The 21,716-nt window shown below is 44.5% G+C and overlaps 1 protein-coding gene across 2 annotated transcripts in view; it reads right to left on the bottom strand.

Annotated features, from left to right (window-relative positions):
* Nucleotides 1-21,716, bottom strand: part of MGAT5 (alpha-1,6-mannosylglycoprotein 6-beta-N-acetylglucosaminyltransferase) — a 341,991-nt gene that overhangs the window by 276,357 nt on the left and 43,918 nt on the right. For both annotated transcript variants that reach the window (XM_043573265.1, XM_043573264.1), the window contains exon 2: nt 17,293-17,342. The gene's annotated coding sequence lies outside the window, so the exon portion shown is untranslated. The remainder of the gene's footprint in view (nt 1-17,292; nt 17,343-21,716) is intronic.

Genomic DNA, 21,716 nt, shown 5'->3' with positions numbered 1-21,716 from the left:
TTAATAAAAACTGAAATGTTTCGAGTAACTGCTATCCCAGACATAATTCTAAGAATTTCTACATGTATTAACTCACTCACTCCTCATAGTAAACTCAGAGGGTCTGTGCTGTTGTTACTCCTGTTTTATAGACGATGGTGCTGAGGCACAGAGAGGTTGAGGAACTTATTCAAAGTCACATGGTAGAGGCGCCAGGATTCAAAACAAGTCCCTCTGTCTCTAGAAGCTGACCCCTAGTCACAAGCCTGGTGGAAAACTCATGAATGCTGGCCACCCGCCCCTCTGAGGGTCCCTAAGTCACCGCTCTTCTCTACCCCCACTTGCTCCCATTCTCTGTCCTTAGGACAGGCACAAGCTGATCTCCTTGTACAATGTGTGCATTCTGGTCACAGAATTATCCAGCTTCAACTGTAGCTCAGGAAAACTAACTGAGAACACAGGTAACACTGGGGGAGATTAATTATATCCCCCGAAAGTCTTTTCCAACAACAAACAGCTAGACAGTACTAGATATAAATGAAACTGGCAAATTTCACTGCAGTAGGTGAACAGATTCAAAGTTAGTTGCTCCTTGGTTATTTCCCCTACCATAGGCAGAACCTTCCCATGATCAACAAACCCCCTCCCCCCTCTTTTTTCCCTATTACTTAATTCTTCAGTGTGCCTCCCCTTTTTGATTAAATTGGTATTACACTTTGATGTTTTCGGTTTCTTTAGCATTGCAATTAGAACCTCGGGCAGTCATGGTGCTGATTTTTCAAGCAGAAATTATACAGAAAAGACCACAGCTGGTTGTCCTTCCACCTGATGCACGCCTTCAGTAAATATTTTGAGCATCTACGATGTGCTGGGCAGCATTCTAAGGCACTCAGGCTCCACAATAAATATGACAAAAAGTACTGCCTGACACCATGGCACTCACATGTCCGCAGGAGACACAAAGAAGCAATGAGTGAGTGCGAGCACATATGTGTATGTGCATACATGTGTAGAATTCGAGGCTATGACAAGTGACATTTTTTGGGGTTTTTTTTTTAGTTTTATTTTTATTTTTGAGAGAGCAAGAAGGGGAAGGGCAGAGAGAGAAGAGGACAGAGGATCCAAAGCAGGCTCCGTGCTGACAGCAGTGAGCCCGATATGGGGTCTCAAATTCACAAACCATGAGATCATGACCTGAGGAGAAGACAGATGCTCAACGACTGAGCCACCCAAGTGCCCCGATAAGTGATGTTTCTGAGACACAGAATGAGTATAGATGTGGGGGAAGTACAAGAAGATGTATATGGCTGCAGTAAAATCAATCGTGGGAAAGGTAGTGGGAGATAAAGACAGAGAAGGGTCACATCCTTCTGACCTGAGGTACCCAACCCCTTGTCACCATCTCCCTCCCCTCCTGAGTCTATGCCACCAACACCTTACACTGGACAACTGTCATTCCTACCTGAGCTCTATGCCCCTTGTCCCTTACAGCCAGTTTTCCACACAAGCCAAATGACCTTTATAAATACAAATCAGATCAGGTCACCCTGACCCCCAGGCTCAAAACTCTGTACATATACATCACAGAATGAAACCCAAACTCTGTACCTTGGCCAGCAAGGCTCTGCATGTTCTATCCCTACTCACCTCTAGACTTAGCACCTTGTTCCCTTCATTCTACCCACATGCCTCCATGATGGGTCCAGTCTGTTCCTGCCTCAAGCACCTATACATACTGTGTCCGCCACCTGGAACTCCTTTCACCCAGGACACTGCCTGATTCTGTTGCCATGCAGGTGTCTGCACAAACATCACTCCCTGAAGCAGCCTCCTGGGCCACAACATCTAACACGGCACCCAACACTCGCTCTCTACCCCTTGTCTTATTTGATTCTTCTTCTCCCACCTTTCCACCTGACAGGTGACTCGCCAGTTTCTCTACTTCCTCTGTTTTTGTTCACCTCTGCATCCCCACTGCCTAAAACAGAGCCAGGTACAAAGTAGGAGCTCAATAAATACATGTCAAATGAAGGAATGAATGACTTTGATGATGCGGTCAAACTCATGATCTTCAATCCTGTGCATCCAAGCTGTCCACACCACCTGTTCAGGGACAACCCACTCTTGGATCAGTTTTTATTGGCTGCAAACCCAGAAGGCAACGTCTTCCCTTCCACAGAGCCAGCTGTTCCAATCACCCTATGATTCCAATACTAAGAGGACAAGGTCACCCTACAAAACCACTTGACAGCCCAACATTTACACAAAGACCCCAAAGAGCCACTCGGTTGATAAACTCACCCATAATGTGAAGTAAGGAGTAGACATTTCAAATCCTTTCCATGAGTAAATGGATAGACAGAATTTCCAAGTGGGCAGAAAATGTCTCCAGTGCCCACCTTTCATGCACAGACTCAGCCACCTCTCACTGAGCTATTTCCATGTGGTGACTGTGGGCCCAGACCTGGGAACATGATAAGCCCCAACAGGCCCTAGGTCAGAGGGCTTCCTAAAGTCTAGTAGGGGAGACAGACAAGACTGGTGATATTTCAGCTCACCGCTTATATACCTCAATGCTTTGTACTTTAAAACTGCTGTTGGGGAAAACATGTATCTGTCCCTACACCTTACTGTGAGGAATCAGTGACTGACAGGTGTTCTGGTCTGGGAGGGTATGTCCTAGACCCCCTCAATGGAACACAGGCCTGAGTGAAAAGTGGGGATCTCATCACAGACTGGGGAAGGGGAAGAAAGACGGGGAGGAAAACCTCACCGCTGCCTGAAATTTCACCCCTAAAGCTGCCTTCGATACTTTCAAGGTGGTCAAAGCCAACTTTTCCCTGGACAATGGTAGTGACGCAGCAGACAGGCTCACCATGACTAACAGAGCCTTCCCAGCTCAGGCCTGGGAAAGGAAATGTCCTTTTGATATTTGTTTGTAATCCAGGGGTCCTCAAACTTGTGAAGGCAGCAGAGCCTCTACCACGGTGGGCTCTCGGGACACCAGAGAAAATCCTGCAACATGGAATCCCTTCTTCTGAACCAGGAACAATCCAACCGACAGGACAGGACACATATGGGCAGGGGCCTCTGCATCTTCAAAGAATGCATTCAATATTAAAAGTCACCTCTCTCTGCTTTTCTACAGAATTTGTTTTTCCCTTAGTTTTTCATCCCACTACCCACTGGCACTCACTGGCAAGTAAGTGAATGCCAAAGATCTGAGCAGGTTAGGGAAAGAAAGACTCAAATATATAGGAAAGCTCTACCCCATCACTTACTGTCTTTTTCTGGAATGAAAAAAGAACACCTTTATAATGAACTGGGGACACAACACCAAAATAAGACAAATATAGAAACAAAGTAAGACATGCCACACACAGAGCCTTTATGGGGCTGCACAGTAATTATATCAAAAATGACAACCATTTCTTCTAAAGGATGATAATTAATATTGCCTTTACATAACCCACTTTTTCTTTACCTCCCTCCTCCTTTTTTTTAGTTTTTCTTTTTTACTGATTATTTTCCTGCATTGGCAATCAGCAAGTTAATCAACATCATCACTGTCAAGCATTTTCTCTGGGAGATCAACACTCTCATCAACACTTTTCCATACGCAGAGACATTCCCATTTGGAAAACAAGGGGTGGGGATGCGGTTGGGGTGGGACGAATATTAGAGTTCTTACCCCACAGCATTCGGGGATTCTGATACACCTGACCACAAAGCCACAGGAGTAGGTTCTGTGCATACACTCATGACTTAATACAGATGACTATAATACAGGGAAAACTCTCCCTTGCCTCTCCAATGCTCTCCCCTGCCTTTCATTCAAACACTTCTGAGTATCTTTGTCAGGCATAGAGTATGTGACAATGAACAGGCACAAGCCCTGCTCTCACACTGTCATGAGGGGACAGACACATCCATTGATCATTAGAACATAAAAAGTGAAGTCCATTCACTTCAACAAGTGATTGAGCACCTACTATGTGCAGGGTACTCCTCTAGACGCGGGACGCACAGCAGAACTTGTATGCACGAAAGAGTACATGATATATGCAGGATATCACAAGAACACAGAAGAAATGCCTCTCATCCTATCCAGGAGAATCAAGGAAGCCTTCTTTGAAAAAAGAAAGCCCTGGAAGGAACCCTGAAAGATGAAATGTGGATGACAGAGCAAGGCATCCCCAACAGGGAAAAAAACCTGTGCATGGAACAGAGGTACCACTCAACAGTCACACTCAAGGGCATATTCCCCTACCTGCCTGGAATGCAGGGGGTAACAGGAGTGCCAAGTCGAGGCTTGAGCAGCAAGACAAGGTGACCAGGGACCTTGAATGCCATAGCAGGACCTGCGGCTCCCCTGTAGCTGAAGAATGGGTGGAGCCTGAAGGTCAGGAGTGACATGATCCAATTCCCCTCTCAGATACAATTTCCTGAACTGGTTTTTATTCGCAAGCACTGCACTCTCCTGCATCTGAGGCTTGAAGATGCAAAAAAACCAACCTACCAACCAACACACAAAAAACCCGTATTTCGCAAGGGGATATACAGAAGTTTCAAAGAATAAGGCATATAGGATTCTTCCCTGTTTTAATTTGAGATGGCTAGACACCAGTAAGCAGGGAAGAAAGAATGTTTTTTTATAGACCAAAAAATTAAGTGAGCAAAAAGCAGCTTCCCAGAGACAAACATCCCTGACTTAGCAATTTCGCTAGAGCTGTTCCTTTTCATCTCTGCTGGGACTAAGAGAAGCTGTGCGGCAAACACTTTTCACATCTTGTGTGGCCCGCTGCCACGTAACACCTCAGTCAGAGCCACACCAACCTCCCGAATTGGCCGCCACAGCTCATGGTGAATGAGCCAGCCTCTGACAGATCCAGAAACGGGTGAGAAGACAGATTCTCACCATGGATGACGGTTGCAGACAAGGCTATTTTTTTCTAAATAATACTTTTATGCTAATTGAAGAGTTCAACATTCCCAGCGGCCTTCAAATTGAGTGCTGAATTCCTCCCATTACGTGAAGGGCAATTTCAGACCCTCGCGGCCCAAACTATTCAACGGCCCATCCATTCTGTCTCCATGGACAAGATATGCTTACTCCTCAGAAAACGTTAGTGTGAAACCAATACACTGATGCAATACATTTCCACTGCCATGTTATGGTTTCCAACCTAAATCCAATTACAAGCTTCTAGACGGTGTATGCAACTTACTGACCACACTCTAAGCCCGTAAGCTACTCTAGCTTCCAATGAACTGGATTACTTCAACACACAAATTCCGATTTAATGTCCATACAATTCTCTGCCTTCCGCATAAAACTCCAAAGCCCAGCAAGTCACATCATAATTAAGTTGCTTATGTTCTTCATTACAGAAACAAGCATATTAAATGGTACTACCCTGAAGGCCAGCGCTTCTACTGGTCAAGCCACACACGAACTGGACTGGAAATTTTTGTTAATCTACCACTGAAAGTCGTCAAGATGTTTAACTGGCACATTTTGAAATATTTCAAATGTCTCTAGTCACAATCAAATTTGAGAGAGATGGGTTAAAATTAGTCTTCTCTTTATGTACCGTATGATGAATTCCATTTATGTAACATCCAAAAACAGCACAACTGATCTGTGCTGTTAGAAGTCAGGCCAGTGGTTATGCTTGAGATGGGGGTCACTGGAAATCTCAACTACAAAGGGGTACCAGGGGGCCTCCAGGTATTGTTCACGTTTTGTTTCTTGATCTGGGTACACTGACACAGCAGTGTTTAGGTGTGACAATTAATCACACGGCACACAGTTAACTTGTACACTGTTCTCTATGTATAAATCAACAAAGTTTTAGAACATTAGGGTGGGCGTATCTGGGTAGCTTAACCAGTTAAGCATCCGACTGGGTTTCGGCTAAGGTCATGATCTCACAGTTTGGCTCCCGAGTTTGAGCCCCACACTGGGCTCCACGCTGACAGCACAAAGCCTGCTTGGCATTCTGTCTCTCTCCCCCTCTGTCTCTGTCCCTCCCCTGCTCGTGTGCTCTGTCTCTCAAAATAAATAAACTTTAAAAAATAAAAATAAAACATTAGGATGGAGGGCAAGATGTCTACTTTCACAAAGACCTTAATGGGTCAGAACTTCAATCCTGTGTGGCGTTTCAAAGAGCACGGATTTTACACAAACAGAAACCAGATCAACAGAAGCAACCAAGTGCTTTCCTGGCCCACTTTCATTTCAATTATTTTTCTTTTTAATGATTTTTTTTTAATGTTTGTTTTTGTGAGAGAGAGACAGACAGACAGACAGCAAGCAGGGGAGGGGCAGAGAGAGAGAGAGAGAGAGACACACACACAGAATGTTTCGATTCTGAGCTATCAGCTCAGAGCCCGATGGGGGCTCGAATTCACAAACTGCGAGACCATGACCTGAGCTGAAGTTGGGCATTAAACTGAATGAGCCACCCAGGTAGGTGCGCCTCTATTTTTCTTAAAGATCTCAATCTTCCTCACAGCATACCTAGTATAGGGGATACTCAGGGTAGATCACTATTTAACAGCCCCACTTCCATTTGACATTATTTCCAGCAATGTGCATGCAATAATCCATCATTGTTACATTCTTGAGTCTTTCTTTAGTTTTTAAACCAACATTTTGTTTTAACCTGTCACTTTTTAAAGTGACTTCTAAAATTCGGTACAATGTTTCTTCTATGAAGTGAAATATATACTTACCAAACAACATTACACTTAGGAGTTCTCAATCTTTCACGGTTAAATTTCCATCACACGTAAAAACTCCAAATGGTCACACAGAGTGACAGAACTGAAGAAACTCAAGTTCCATTTTTTTCTTCTTAAACTGCGCTACCATTTATTGTAAAGCTCTCTGGAAACACAGGGATATGTTGTACCACAAGGGCTGGAGGCAGCAAGTGCACCTAAAGCGAGTTCCAACAGCTCTGAACTGTTAGGAAGATACTATCAAAGCAACATTTGTAGCTCAGTCCGCGAGTGTCAGGAATGCCAGGACAGGGAATTCTCTCAATTAATTTTCATATAGAATACAACGTTTATTAAATGGTAAGTAGTAGCATATACTAATCTTAAGCGTGTATGTACAAATAAATATTAACATATATTTACATAACATTATTAGCAGCAATTATTTAGAACTTAGACGAACCAGAGTCCCCCCCTCCCCCAAGTATTTTATGAGTATTTTATCACTGGCTTTGTTTAGAACCGACCACGCACTGTGATAACAAAAAAGCAGACCAGGTGAGCGGAAGTCAGTTTCATTGTTTTTAGTCTCTATAGCTGACACACCCCTTGGTGCACACCTGGAGAGGACCACGCCCAAGTGACCCACCAGGGAGCAGCAGCTGCGGCACAACCAGAAGCAAAAAAAAAACCTGGGCGGCTCAGTCGCTTAAGCTTCCAGCTCTTTATTTTAGCTCAGATCATGATCTCAGTTTGTGGATTCGAGCCCCGTGTCAGGCTCCATGCTGTCAGCAAGGCCCCTGCTTGGGATTCTCTCTCTCCCTCTCTCTCTGCCCCCCTGCTTATGCACACAGGGTGGGGACGCTCATGCTCTCCCCCAAAATAAATAAACTTAAAAAAAAAAAAGCAAACAAAAGCCTTCTGAAGACACAAAATACATGTCAGAGTTCAAACATAAAAGCTTTTGTATTTCACACGTTAAGAAGGCCCTTGTAGTTTACTCTGAAGGTGGGGAAGGGTTCTTCAACCTCAGCACTATTGAGTATAGGGGCTGATACTCTGCTGTAGGGCTGTCCTGAACACTGTAGGGTGTGCATGGGCACCCCCGGGCTCTACCTACCTCAGGGCCAGTAACACTCTCCCATCTTCCACCCACTATGTGCCAATGTTCCCTGATCACCACCAGCTGAGAATCACTGTGTTGGACGTTAGAACACCTTTGTTAAAGTACACAAGAAATCAGGCACAGCGCTTGCCCCTGGGAAGGGGCACTTTGGTTTGCTTTTTTTTTTTTTCCACAGTACCTTTTTAACTCTTCACAAGCACATCTATTTCTTATTGAAACATAAACTTAAATACAAAAAGAAAACTAAAGAGACAAGGCAGGAACAATATTTAGGCAAGAGTATGCCACTGTGGAAATGCCTGCAGCCCTCTCAAATTATTTTTCCTTTATTTGTTATTTATTTTCAAGTATTTCCCTCACGAACAGAAAAAACAAATGAACATCTTTGCGAAACGTTCATTCTAGCCCATGAAAGACTTTCTATATACATGGAAATAAACAGTCATTTTATTTCTTTTTAAGTTTTATTTTTATTTATTCTGAGAGAGAGCAGGCATGCATGCGCCCAAGTTGGGGACAGGCAGAAAGAGAGAAAGAGAATCCCAAGCAGCCTCTGCATAGACAGGGCATAGCCCAATGCCAGGCTCAAACTCACAAACTGAACCATGAGATCATGACCTGAGCCGTAATCAAGAGTCAGACACAACCGAATGAGCCACCCAGGTGCCCCTACACAGTCATTTTAAAGAAAATATTTCTGGTCCGTCCTTGGAATCACTTATTTTACACACAATTCTACGCTTGCTCCAGATCAGGGTGGAATGAAAACAGAAAAGGAGAGTATCCGTGGCCAGGCAGGCATCCAGTCCCCAGGGCCTCAGTGAAAGCCCTAATCAATTTTGCAAAAGGAGCAAAGGATTTGAAGCCAGGAAGCCTGGGTTTCTGAAACTCTGTTCTACCACCTCTCACCCTGGGGCCCTGCCCAAATCACAACCTCCCCCGACGCCAGTTTTTATTTATGAAACGGAGCCTGACGTGCACTTCATAGCGCCTCTGTGAGAACTAACTCACATGAAACACGCAGAGGTTTTTATGCACATGTCAAATATTATTACCTTTATTGCAGAGTTATACACATCATGATTCCCAATCAGAGATAACCCTTGGCTTTACCACAAGGACTTGTATCATTGAAAAGAGCCCTAGGTTGGACTCACCAGCAGCAACAGCAGATCCATAAGGGTGGAAACAAGTATGAAACAGGTAACACAGCCAGTAGTGCACAGAGCTGCAAAGTGACGGGTGCCAGACTGCCTGGGTCCTGATCCTACTGGGTGACACTGGGCCACTTCCTTCACTTCTACATGCCCCACAGTCTATCTAGAAATTGGGGATAACACTAGTACAGCTGATGGTCATTAGTTGCCACAGTTATGTTCTACAAAGTCACAGTGAACCTTGAATTAGGGAATGCTGAACCAATGCTCCCACGGGAAACATAGCATTAGGTTCCTGTGAGCCTCTAGCCACATTTCTGTCAACTGATCAATTCATAATCATGTTTTGTGTTTCTGTTTTAAGACACCTATTTCATATTGTTGACTCATTAACACAGCCAGTATTGTAACTCATGCCTCATGATGCTTACCTAACACACATCAATTGTCTGTAAGGTACATCACAGCCTTCCTGCACCTAGGAACACGAAACAGCACTTTAACACGATGTTCAGGGGCCATTTTAAACCATAAAATCACCCAAGAAAAGTTCAAAAGTTCCCCCAAAGGAGGGGTACTAATTAGACCACAAGGAGAATACTTAGGCATAGTGTGAGACCTGAAACAAGAAAGTAGAGCGTTGCATTGGTCAGTGTCAGCTAGGAATGTGCACATCAGGCAACTCAAATCTCCCTGCACTCTGGGTGTGTCTGTGAATGGCCACAAAAGCGCCGCAACTATTGATTTTGCCGTTACAGATACGTTATAACAAGGAGGCAAATATCTCACAGAATCTTCAAATAACGAGGACTGACTGAACCTGCCTCACAGAGTTGCTCGGATGATTCAATGAATTAAGACAGATACAGCACTGAGAACTCTACCATCATGGCACACGGTGAGTATTCAATAGATGTTAGCCATTACTGGGGAGACAAAAGGCTCCAAAAAACATTACATGGTGTAAAAAGCCTAACAAAATGATGAAAGGGGGACATAGGTGGTAACAGAGAAACACAGAGGGAATATGGCATGGAGGAAAGGTCCCAAAACTCCTATTTCTTTCCCTCAATCTCTCACTGTATCTATTTATTTCCCTTCCTTTCCACCAAGAGGTACATACCTTGTGGCAACCATCCACCTTTTTGTTCTTAGATCCATTCTCTGCACGTCGTGCCCTTTTTGCAACATATGCTAGGAAACCACATCTCCCAAAGCCCACTGCCATCTGGTTTCCATGCAGGGTTGGCCTACGGGAGGCACCAGCAGAAGCCAGGAGAGCAGCACAGGGAGGAAGCCAGGGTCTCTGCCCAGCGGCATCTCCTCCATGGATGCAGCTCTTCCCACAAGGCCCCGCGTTACCTTTGTGATTCCAACACCAGCTCCCACCATGCTGCAGCCCCAGGGGTGTGACAACCTCCTGACTGCTAATCTCTGGATTGCCACAGATAGCCTTTTTGGTATCTCACCACTTCCATCCCCTCCATACTCACTTTTCTAGTCGAGTTCTCCCGCCACTCAAGTACACAGAGGCTCCCGAAGGATGCTATGCCCTGCAACTCTGCCCAGACTCTCCCCCCATACTCACCTGCACCCCGCACCCTCCCACAATCTCCCCTCCCTTACTTTGACTCTCTCGCTTCCCTGGATTGAGAGCAAATAAAAGTGTTCAGGGTTTGGGGGTTTCTTGCATGTGTGTGTGCTTTTCAATTCACTGTTGCAGGAAGAAAAAGCGTACGTATGGAAACATTAAAGCTACTTCAGCTTTTTATCAAATTACATCACCACGGCCACCTTTCAACATGGGCTACTGGCTGCCCCTGCACCAATGGTTTCCTTCTGCTTAAGTGCTATTTACTTTTTAAATACTAAGCATTACTCTCAACTCATAAATACCTGGATTGAAAAAAACCCAAATGCGGCCTATGGCACATAGCCAATGTTCTCTCATAGTCAGCACTGGTCATTCCTGGCTGCTGACAGCAGCCTGTGTAATCACTGTCCGTGAATTGAGGCAACTTCCATTCTCTTTGCTTTCCATTGTTTCTCACCCCACTGCATAAAAATTTAATGCCTGACCATCATCATGAGCAGGCATAAAAGGGGGAATAAATGAGTTCACGTGGATAAAAGAATGTAACAGCGAACACGGTTCTGCTAAGTGAATCAGAGAATCGGGAGAAGGGAAGCTATGGACAACATTCGCTACTCAGTGAATCCACGTTCTCTTCTCCCCCAACACACAGCTAGACTATGTTTTCTGGCAAGGTGGGCCAGGTGACTGAATTCTGGGTAATGGAATATGAATGGCAAGGGGCTATGTGCTACCAAGCCTGGCTGAAATATTCTACCTGGCTGGCTGCTGCATGCTCCCCACAAACCACAGACTACAACAGACATCCCTGCAGAGTGCATCTGGAAGGGCCTGTCTTCAATGTCAGGACCGATTTGGTCTTGGTCACCAAATGACTTCTAAAAGGATCATTACCCCACACCACCACCACTAGCCTAAAACTACGAACTAGAAAAAACTTACACTGGGTGCAAACCGACCACACACACAGCCACACACATACATGAAGGGAGATCCATTTGTTACAGAAGGTCCCTCATGCAGGACACATACCTTCCAAAAGAAATGGTCAGGCATCTGCTTAAGATGACCAAAGTAGCATGTGAAATAATCCCCAGCATGTTCCTTCTATAAAGATTTCTACAAGGAAACCCATTTGGGCGGGAGACTCAGGAATAAGCACCTGTTCCTGGTCCCCTGTTTCCCGTCGGGGAGAACAGTGCTGTGCTAACCAATTTTCAACTTCTAGCATAAAAACCAAGAGGCAGAGATGCAAAGGTGGGCCTCCCAGCATATGAGGTACAGAGCTAAGACTCATGTCTCCTAAACCAGTGCTACTCAAAGTTGGGGGTGGGGGGTTCACAGAGCAGGGAGGGCCAGTCTACAAAGTACTTAGTGTGTAAAGAATAAGCATCAAACTTGAGGGTAAGTGTTTTGGAAGCTTTTATGGCAATGTGACAGGATAATTTTCTGGCTTTGAATCCACTAATAAAACTGAAGTCTTGTATTCTGGACTTCTCTTTTCTTTTAATTTCACTTCCTAATCATTTATTTTTGTTGTACCAATCCATGATGATTTAGAAGTTTTAAAAACCGCTGTTTCTCCAGTCACCAAGAACCCCCAAACTCTTCAGCCCAATTCCCAGGGTTCCCACATGGCCTTCCCCAATCCTCCCTGCCTCACCTGGGTTGTCCTCCAACCTCCTGGCTGGGCAACTCGCTCACCCACTCCCTCTCAAGATGGTATCTCATTAGATAAGTGGCGGCAAACTTCCCAGAAGCCTTTTTGATACACGAGCTGTGGGCACTGATTCCTGTAAGCTATCAGGAGGCTCTGATCAAAATGAAGAGTTAAGTGAATGATCAATCAACACAGCTAAAATAACACAGGACTCTGGTCCCAGAAAATGGTCACGGTAAGAGAATAAATGACTAGAAACCTGCCCATGGGCCTTACCCATGTTAATTAACCTGAGGGAGAGCCTCAGCCTGCCCCACAGATGCTGTCTATCCATCACTCCAAGCCTGAAGGGACAAAATAAAATGGCCATCACCTCTCTCCTCCAGGGAGGCTGACATACATGGGAAATTACATACTGGCTTTGGGAGACCTAAGAGGCTCTCAACAGAGTGAGTCGTCTCTGTGCGTGGCACCAGGTATGATGAAGTGAACAGTCTTCATTGCAAGGCCATAGGACGTGGAGACAGCATTAGCTGTGCCAAGCAGCAAACTGAATTGCCCGTTACAAGGGAGTGCTAAACTAGGGGCGCCTGGGTGGCTCAGTCGGTTAAGCATCTGACTTCAGCTCAGGTCATGATCTCACAGTTCATGGGTTTGAGCCCTGCGTTGGGCTCTGTGCTGAGAGCTTGGAACCTGGAGCCTGCTTCGGATTCTGTGCCTCCCTCTCTCTTTCCGCCCTTCCCCTACTCACACTGTCTCTCTCAAAAAACAAACTTACAAAAAAAAAAAAAAAAAAAAAAAAACAAAAACCAAGGAAGTCCTGAACTAGCTGGAGAGGGATTTAAACACATACACATCTTCTTGAAACTGAACGGAGAGAAAAGCAAATTGATAGCAAGGACATAAGGAAAGAATGAACAAAGGAAACCACAGGTAAGGGTAGATCCAGATAGCACCAACCATCCTCAGAGTGTGGGTATGCTGGGGGGTGCTACAGGTCTAGGTTCCAGGCAGACCCCATTTTTAAAAATGTCCAGGGACTTGGGGTACCCGGGTGGCTAAGTTGGTTAAGCGTCCGACTTTAGCTCGGGGCATGATCTCACTGCTGATGAGTTCAAGCTCTGCATCAAGGTCTGTGGTGACAGCTCAGAGCCTGGAGCCTGCTTCGGATTCTGTGTCTCTCTTTCTGTCCCTCTTCTGCTCACGCTCTCACCCTCTCAAAAATAAGTAAACGTTAAAAAAAAATTTTTTTTTTTTAATGTCCAAGGACAGAAGTATGGTAATTTTAACAGAAGCACCTTTCACAGTTAAGACATGTGTCATCAGGAGATCAGAAAGGGAGCCACCAGATACGGTGAGGAAGGGGTGGAGGGGGTACCTGAGTGTTTTAGTTAAGTCTCCGCACTTCTCTGGATACTTGAAATACTTAAACATTTTATTTTTTTCAGGTAAAATCAGAGAAAGATACATGACATTGTTTTGAAAGCTCTTGCCAGGGACCAAGAATTGTGATTAGGTCCAGTCAAAGCCAGGCATGTCTTATGAAGACAACTGCTCTACCCTTACACATGTGCCCTGGTGATGACACATCCTCTACCCCCGCAGCCACATCCGTCCCTTCTCTCGGGCAGGGAGAGAAGCAGGGTTTCATCCACCATGCCTGTCCATCAGTACTGGGCGGGGGCTACCCGGCATGCAGTCCTACCATCTCTGGGGCACTTGCTGGGCTCTGAGAGGAATGAGAAGCCAATGTGCACCACAGGCAAAGGGCCAGGATGGTGACAGATATTCCTCAGGTACCAGTCTTCCCAAAGCCTGTGGTCACTATCAAGCTGGCTCAAGAGTCTCTTCCTACCCCACTGCAGGCAGGCTAGCCACCTACACACTGGACTTGGCTGCACAGCACACAGCCAAGGTCAGGCACTGACATTTCCTAAGACATGACTAATGTCCTGAGAACCACAAAAAGAAATCTGAGCATGGGCAGAGAAGGGGTTTCATTTCAATCACATCTCAGGCCTGCCATCTAAGCCCCCACCTCTTCCAAGATTACTCATCTTTGACGCCAACAGGAAAACATCATTAACTTGAAATCCCATAATCTTCATTTGATGAACATATTTCCATGTCTATACTACCGGAATAATAAAACACACACCTTTTTCTACCAAAAACCTTTCCCGCTTTAGACTCATTCTTTCAGCTCGCTGTGCTGCCATGGGCCAGGAGCTGTGCCAGCCACTAGTGCTGAGAAGAACAGTTAAGGCCAATCCTAGCCCTCAAGGAATTTACAGTCTACTAGACCCACAGTAAGTAAAAGGCATTCTGATTCCACTTCACACCTTCTTCACTTTCTTTGGCTGTATGTGTTCACAAGATCTCCCGGTGTGGCTCTGGTTTTTATTTTTACCACCAACACTGTATCTTTCTCTTCAGGTCAGTTCTTAAGAAATGAAAGTTACAAGGTGGTTCTTTGAAAAATTGGGGCATTAAAAAAACCAGGTATGGGACCTACAAGGCCCATCTGAAGAGCCTTTAAGTTTGTTTGTTGTTGTTGTTGTTTAATGTTTTCTTATTTTTTAAGAGAGAAAGAGAACATGAGAGCAGGGCAGGGACAGAGATGGGGCCGGGGGGGCGGGACAGACACAGGATCCCAGGCAGGCTCTGCACTGACAGCAGTGAGCCCGATGTGGGACTCGAACTCACCAACCATCAGAACATAACCTGAGCTGAAGTCAGACGATTAACCGACTGCGCCACCCAGGTACCCCTGAAAAGCCTTATCTGACATCTATTTTCCTCTCTTTTCACAGGCTCTGTGGTAATCAGAGTTAAACAGTTATTTGTTCTTAAGAGCCTGACCTAAACTGATTCATATGGTTACGCATCAACATAAAGATAAAGCCAGGGCAACTACTTCCTAAGTGAGAATGGAGATGGTGTGGGAAGAATGGTGATCTGTTTCTCTGCCTTCAGGAAGACCCAACAATGTCCACACTCTTGGGAGGTGCCTAAGTGTGTGAAAGTCACCTGCTTCCTATTCTGAAGGCTACTTAAAAGGATTATAAGAAATGCAAACTCAGGCACCTGGGTGGCTCAGTCGGTTAAGCGTTAGTCTCTTGGTTTCCGCTCAGGCCATGATTTCACAGTTCGTGAGTCTGAGCCCACATCGGGCTCGGCACTTACATTGCAGAGCCTCTTGGGATTCTCTCTCTCTCACCCTGTCTCTCTGTCCCTCCCCTGATTATGCATGCTCTCTCTTTCCCTAAATAAATGAATAAATAAATTTTAAGAAAAAAAAAGAAATGCAAACTCATCTGTGATATGGCTTCCCAGTTACAAATGTCAATGCCAGCCAAGTCTGCTGTGTTGGGAACCCTTCCAACAACAGGTTGACAATAGCCCAATTCGACGGCTCTGGAGGAGGCTGACAGACAGCTGCTCTTTCAGTAGTCATTCCCAAAGGAGCCAACAGGCCTCCTTCAAAGGCAGCTAGATATGGCAGGCTCAAAAGGGAAGGTGACAACATATTTGGTGGCAGATAGACAAAGCCCAGGGCTGCCACACAATGCCAACACGTCTGTCTGCTCCATGAAGGCTGTCAACCCCACAGAGTGCACAGTTGAGAACAGGAGGTAAGGGCAGACACAGACACGGGGTGGTGGGAGGAGGGGATCACAGCACAGGATAGGCAGAAAGATCTTCATCGTTCCCACAGCATAAGCCCCAGCAGCTGGGGATCAGGGACCTCAGACCCAGCTCCAGGTCTCCAGGACGTCAGCCACTACCCCCAGCTGCCATGCCTGCCAAGTCTCAGAGGGCAGTAAACGAACTGCTCTGTCAGCAGTAAACTCACTTCCAAACAGACTCCTGAAGATACACTGTTCAGTTGTCCAGCCCCTGAAATGAAGTCCCATTACAATTAAGTCATGTGTGTATGTGGTGGGGTGGGGGAGATGGATTAAATGTGCCTATTTAATCTTAGACAAAATTCCACATCTTCAGAAATTCAGAATCCCTTTGAGGTTCCAAAAGAGACACTTCTTGTTTCTCTGGTTCCTCCCAGCAGGACAAACTCTGAAGGTGACAGCTAGAGAGAAGCCTCTGATAAAAGTCACATGGTCATATGATTTTCTAGCTCTAACATTAAGGCTTTTATTCCTATCAGACATTCGTCTGCTTGTGAGTTGCTGGGGTGTTTTTCCCCCCACTGTGGTATTTTTTTCCCCTGTGATGTTGCTAGAGACAAAGTGTGTTCAAAGACCCACATACATCAAAGAAACAGGAATTAAGTATGTTTAATGTTTCATTTTGTTAGCCCCATAACCTTGACACCCAAATCCTATCAGACTGTGAAATCCAAATACTCTGCTCCCAAGTCGAACATCTCATTCATCAAGGTAACCCTCAAGGGTGGCCTGGACACTGATTTTAATTGCTACGGGCTATTCAGACAGTTCAAATAATAAAGTACTTAGCACATTTCCTCCCCCATAAAATATGTTCGTAACTGAGGACTTAGTACATGTACTTCTTGAGCAATGGCTCCTTGATATAGACAGTTCGGAGACTGTGCGGTCTTTAGGAATCATTCTGTCCAATTCATCGGTTTGACTTCTATTCCCACCATGACCCTCTGTGTCAGGTTTGGGATGACTGGCTCTGAAGGAGCCAGCCATTCCATGTCAGGGTAACCGGCCATGATCAAGCTAAATCAAGTTGTGTTTGATAATGACTGAATAAAATAATCAATGGACTTCTGCTCTAGTCACTTGACTAATTCTAACCAGCTAAAATATCCTTACCCAATTATCCCAAAAGATTAAGCTCCACCAGGCCTTAACCAGGTAGGTTGAGGCCTCAGGATTGTCCCCTCAGGATTGGAGCGGCACTAGCAAAGCCACCTCTCAGCCCTTTGGGACTAGGTGTCTATATTCTCACAGTTCCAAATGCTAACATCTGACTCAACTATTTGCACTTCTCCCTCCCAACAGCAAATATCCTGGGTCTGTAATCGGCCACATGAATATCTGCTTACTTCAGTACTTACATGGCCTAATGGATCCTCCTCCAATGCTCACTTCAGAACAGTAATCACTCCTGAAATCACAAAGACAAAGACACTGTTAAGTTTCTCCTCTTTAACTACTTGATCTATTGCCAACAGGTTGACAAAGACCTTCTATGGACTTTATTTCTCCCATTTTGGAACCCAGTTGCCTTTCAACACAGTCTCCCAAAAAGAGCCTAAAAATAGCCAGCTGGGAAGCCCGATCACTTCAACACCCAAAGGCATTCACCTAAAAAAAAATTTAAAAAAAAAAAATGTATGATCGCACATGTTAAGACCCCAAATCATCCACTATTAGCTCAGTAGGAGCAAGACTATGTTTGGCAATGATGGGGCTTCTCCAAATCTCAGGAGGCATTAAACCCAAGCTTTTACCAATTCTAATGCTTTCCAGACTAGACTGCATTAATATACACACACAGTTCCAAATATATGTATGCACACATTTTTTAAAACAGATAGCTCTATTACCAAAAACTAAAGAGTTTGCAATAGAAGATAAACCCAATTGAATTACATGCCTGTTCATTCAAATGGAACAGATTACTTGTAGCCACTTCACCTTCAAGAAGAAGAAGAAAAAAAAAAAGAGTGAAAAGCATTTTAGAAATAGATCTATGTGCTTCTGATAAAGCTAGTATTTTCCCTCTATAATATTCCTTTATAAAATAAAAGGGGGGGTACATGTCCTTTAACAGATATATACTGCATGTTTCTGATATTCCTGGAATTTGTCAGCAGAGAATTAGAAAACTGAAATAGTTCAACAGTGAGGGAGGGAAGGAGACAAGGGGAATGGAGGAGGAAGGAAAAAATAAAAACCATGCTGCACAGACCCATCTTCAAGCGGACTGCCCAGAAGTATTCTAAGACTAACCAACTGCTTCACCACTGAAGAACCTCATGGAAGAACATGATGCATCATTTTCTGCTACAAAATGTCTGAATTAGGCTATTTTTTTTAAGTTTATTTATTTATTTTGAGAGAGAGAGAGAGAGAGAGAGAGAGAGAGAGAGAGAGAGAGAGAGAACAATCAGGGGAGGGCCAGAGACAGGGTGAGAGAGAGAATCCCAAGCAGGCTCCGCACTGACAATGCAGAACCCAATGGGGGGGCTTGAACTCATGAACAGTGAGACCATGACCTGAGCCGAAATGCAGAGTCGGATGCTTAACCAAGTGAGCCACCCAGGCGCCCCTGAGTTTGGTTATTTTTTAAATCAAAATCTTTTACATCAAAATTGTTATATGGTCTACAGCATACAACTACCCCTCGCAGCATTAACACCTGTGTGTCAATGATCTCTGAGCAATACCAGACAGCTGTGTGCCAGGGCACTTGGAAGAGGCTCGACCAGCTGTCATTCCAAGCCACCAACTCCAGCCATCAGTCCTACCTCAGAAATGTTTACTGAAGAAGGACAGAAGGTCAGGGGCACCTGGGTGGCTCAGTTAGTTAAGCAGCCGACTTCGGCTCAAGTCATAATCTCATGGTTAGGAGTTCGAGCCCCACATCTCTGTGCTGAGAGCAGAGAGCCTGCTTCAGATCCTCTGTCTTCTCTCTCTCTCTGCCCCTCCCCCACTTGCATGCACTCTCTCAAATAAACATTAAAAAAAATTTTTTAAGTGGACTCCATTTTAAAAAAACAAAAAAGGAAGGATGGAAGGTTAGAAAGCACTTTGTCAATGTCAGTGATCGTGTGGCCCCCTTTTTATATCAGTCTCCATTTGGACACAGCTCTGAGGTGAAAGAACAGTTTATAAGGATGCAATACTGTGAAACCAAAGAAGCTGCTAATTCCACCAAGTCCCGTCATCAAGATGTATTTTCAGAAAACAATCCTGAGCATTTTGGTCAATATCAAAACCCCTTCAATCATGTGTAGTGGCATAAGCTAGCAAAATGAATATCCATGTGCCTTAGACCTAAATGATAAAGGCCTACTTTCTGTGTTTTTGCTCTTTTCTGTCTGTTTTCATCAACATCTCAACTGGTGCATTACAGGGCAATTTTCCGAGTGAGGGCTGGGATCGAGCAGTTAAGACTGTATGATTTTTTAAATGTGCATGATGTGCCTCCTCCCCCCCACAAAAAGTTCAATGCTCTCAAATCTGAATTTTTCTTTGATAATACATTAACTAAAAACTCAACCTTGATTTACCCTTAAGCATCAGACAAGCTATTCCTCAAATCCTATGAAAACGAGTGCATTACCCTTGGCTCTATCATTAGCAAAATTCATGGTCACTATGAAACCAAAGGGCCATTCATTCCTATCCTCAGCAAACTTTCATGTTCAACTCATCTTAAATTATCATTTGCTGAGGAGGTAAATAAGTAAAACATTAATGAGAACTTATAGTCACTTCTAGTTAGGTCTCTAGATCAAGAAAACATGGAAGGAAGTCCTTTCTCCTTCCTCATTTTGTTTTTTAGTTTATTTATTTACTTTGAGAAAGAGAGACAGAATGGGCAGTGGGGAGGCAGAGAGAGAAGGAGAGAGAATCCCAATCAGGCTCTGCACTGTCAGCACAGAGCCTGATGCAGGGTTCAAACTCACAAACCATGAGATCATGACCTGAGCTGAAACCAAGCGTCTAATGCTTAACCCATTGAGCCACCCAGGCACCCCTCTCCTTCCACATTACCAGAACAGCAGCACTTTACAGCCTCATCAAGATTTCACCCACACGTTTGTTTTCTGGGTATTAATAGGCTCCCTCACTCTCTTCTTGGGCTCACGCTTTGATTTTCCTCCCTTTCTTAATTACACCTAAATTAGGAGAGCATTTGTAAAGCATCATGGGAATTCAATTCAATCTAAAAAGAAAAAGGTGGTGACAAAGTCAGTGAAAAAGTAGCCAGGAAAAGCTGGAATCCCATTTTCAACCAACATTAACCCCATGATTTGTTATTTTGGATAAAAGAGATTACAAATGGGTAGCAAAATACCCTACTTGACCAGCTCTGCACTCTAGGGTGGTATTCTATAAGGAATCTTCCCTGGAGTTTCTTGCCTCCCACCCCCTTCCCTTGCATGTTTGAGAATCACCGCGACAGAATCTCCTTTGGATCCAGTAACAAATGACGATGGTGGCCAATTCCAGACCTAGGGGTCTCACACCTCCTCGCCCCTCATGTCCTTCTGCACCAGAATCTTCTGGGTTGATCCCCTTCTCAAGTTTACACTCAAGTTTTTCACTGTCTTATTCCCTATGAACCATGTCTCTCCATGTCTCAGAATCGTGATGCCAAACAACTGTGGACATAGCTCAAAACAGTCTTTCCCTGTCTCCTTTCCTGGAGGTTAATAAGCCAAGGTGGCTCAGGGACAGCACCAACGCTGTTCCACACATGTACTCATGTGAGAAAATATTTGAAGGGAGCGTATGGCTCTGTCCAAAGTATCTTCATGCCTACAGAAATCATTTCAAATGATAAGATGTACTTACTGGTACCCACGAGAGAATCATAAGCATGTTTATAAGCTTTTATCATTCAATCTTCCTGATCAAATATCAGATAATATCAGATAGTCACATAGCAAAAAAACAAAACAAAACCAAACCACAATGGCAATGCTGGCTTCAAATGGCTTTCATCTTATGTGGGGCAGGGCAGCTAAATTCACCACACAGTGAAATTTTGCACAGTTACAAAGATCTAAAGCGATCCTTGACATCAGAACTTACACAACCTTAACCTTAAATACTTTTGGTTGCAACATACTTCAAAACTTTCTAGCACCTTTCCATTTCAGGGAGGCCTCTCATCGCAATGCCACTGAAACTTTCCCCCCAAATACAGTCCAATCTAAATCTGCCCCACATTGCTCATGCTGCCTGGACTCAAAGAGAGAAGTCCAATGCTCACAAGCTGTGCGAGGACCACCAAGTGGCTCTCTCAGTCTCCATCTTCTTGTGTCTGAACAGAGGTGATCATGGTGTCTCATTCACAGAACGGCAGTGGGATTCATCTGAGCTAACACAACACAGCCAGAACCACAGCTACCACCTCAGACAGACAGGGAACCCTCCACAAATATTAGGGATTCTTACCGCTGTGGCTGCTACTGCTGAACGATCATTCATAGAATAAAAAAAAGGCAGCTCTAGAACCAGTAAGAAGCCTGGAACCACAGCCTCTCGTAATGCTGGTTACATCAGATTTTCATTTTGCTAACAGCTATTTTGCACGGCAGGTGTGACAGTAACAATGATTCAGTGACCGGGGACTTGCAATACCCTTAGTTAAAATGACTGTTCTCCTCCAGATGGTCCCCAGGTAAAATGTGTTTGATGGACAAGTAAAAAAAAATTCAAACCTTGCAACTTGAGAATTCATAGGTAACTTGAATTCTAGAGGTATTTGTATCCATCAAAGTTTATCCAAGATTCAGGGGCA

The sequence above is a fragment of the Prionailurus bengalensis genome, chromosome C1, assembly GCF_016509475.1.
Source record: "Prionailurus bengalensis isolate Pbe53 chromosome C1, Fcat_Pben_1.1_paternal_pri, whole genome shotgun sequence".
NCBI classification, from domain to species: domain Eukaryota; kingdom Metazoa; phylum Chordata; class Mammalia; order Carnivora; family Felidae; genus Prionailurus; species Prionailurus bengalensis.
This window is presented reverse-complemented; position numbering and strand designations above follow the sequence as displayed.